This window comes from Lactuca serriola, chromosome 6 (assembly GCF_051521515.1).
Source record: "Lactuca serriola cultivar US96UC23 chromosome 6, Lser_US96UC23_V15, whole genome shotgun sequence".
Taxonomy (NCBI): Eukaryota; Viridiplantae; Streptophyta; class Magnoliopsida; order Asterales; family Asteraceae; genus Lactuca; species Lactuca serriola.
This window is the reverse complement of record NC_136413.1, coordinates 102,197,596-102,199,531: the sequence shown is the minus strand read 5'-3', so window position 1 is coordinate 102,199,531 and position 1,936 is coordinate 102,197,596.

Below are 1,936 nucleotides of genomic sequence, written 5' to 3'. Positions count from 1 at the left end.
TAACCTCCACTTTCTCCAAAAAGCTGCACCTGTAACTGTCTATCTTTGACCTGAGGAAACAAGTTATTTTGAAAACGAATATCAGCATAAAGCTGGTGAGTTCATAAGAGTTTAGTGTGAGATTTTTGTATAAAAAGCATTAGACCCGATAGTATGAAAAGCTGCAATTTACATTCTTAAGTAGTAGAAAAACCGAGAAAATCCTATATTTTCCAGAAATACATGGTGAGTGAAAACCTTTAAGAAACATGAAATTTTCATCTTTGATATCCATTTATTTTAAAAGTATAATATTAAATCTCCAATAAGTAATGCAATATAATAGTTTATGCCTGAAGTCAATAATGGTGGTGCAATCTTCCTTTAGTGTTAGATTATTGATTACTTCGGGATATTAACTTAACTTTTAGTTTAGTATTTTAGTGTGGTTATAGTGTATTTCTTGTATATTACCGATAGTGTGAGAAGTAGAGGACCCCATGACCTTCCCGGTCATTCACAGTGTAATGAAGTAGTGGCATCCCTGGACCTGTACGGCTCGGACTGAAGTTAACAGTCGGGATGTAATAACGTCTGCCCCGTATAGATCTATACATATAGCGTCGTCTTCTTGTCGGAAAACTCTGGGCGTAGTGCGTAGCGAATAGAGAATCTCGTAGTGAGTTAGTGTGTTATCTCCTGATTAGTGCTTTCTCTTGTATTATAGTGTAGTAGTCTTTTGTATACTTGTAGTGTGTTCTCGTATTAGTGTATAGTATCATAATAGAGTGTATTATAGTGTGTAGAGTAGTAGCTATAGCGAGTAATAGTGGCCTTAACTATACCTATTATAGTTAACTTAGTGCGTATGATTCTTGTCAGTTTAGTGGTTTAAACCTCGTATGAAATGAAAATACTCGTATCCAACACTAATATATATGATATATAACTAAGAAATCAACGACAATCAGACGGATAACAACTACCCTAAGCCCACAATCAAACAAGAACAGGAAACAAGGCGAGCTATCGGTCCTAAGTCCTTCAAGTCTTACTTATATAAATATATTGGTGTGGTTACATTTTATAAGGAATTTATTTAATAAAAATCTTGTCAAAAGGGAACATTTAGAAAATTGATCTTTTATCCAAAATAGTTTTGAAAACGAAAATCGTTTTTATAAAACATAGTGGTAAGTCACATGTGATTTGAACTACGGATAGTGAATCACATGTGATTAATTTCCTTAAACATGTATAATTGACTTGTATTCTCCCCCCCCCCCCCTAAAACATATAAAACATTTGAAAGGTTCATTAAAGGGGTATGAACTCACCTGAAATCGCGTAAATCGGGTGAATCGGGTGAAAGTGTCGGTTGAGCGTTTTGTACCAAATAATGACATGTGCACCTTTTAGGACCCTAACGTCATATGAAATATGTATTTTACAAGAAATTAATCATTTTATGCTTTTCATTAAAGTATTTAGGCATTCTAGCATCGATTCGGGGTTTTAGGGCTTAGAAGGGGTTCCCGGGAGTGGTACAAGGCCAAGAGGGGTTTGCGGGGGAGTCCAAGAGTTTACTCCCTTGGAGTTTGCGGCCCAAAGGCCACTCCTTGGGAGTTTACGGCCGTAAGCCCCTAGGCTTGGCCGTAAACTCTTGTTTTCCTCCAAAAGTGCAAGTTAAGGCCTTATTTCAACTCCAAATAATTCTAGTAAATGCCTAGGACCAATTTGGGGGGTTAAAACCTTCATTTGGTGTCACTTGGGGGAGTTTACGGTCCAGGCTTGTGCTTGGGCCGTAAACTCCATTTTGTCCCTCAAAATGGATTTTTAAAAGGTCCAAATCACTCCCTTAAATCTTAGTTTATTTCTAGAAGGCCTTAGGTGAGTTTTTGGGACACTTTAGCATGGGGAATGGATGTTTACGGCCCAGGTGTAGTCTTGGCCATAA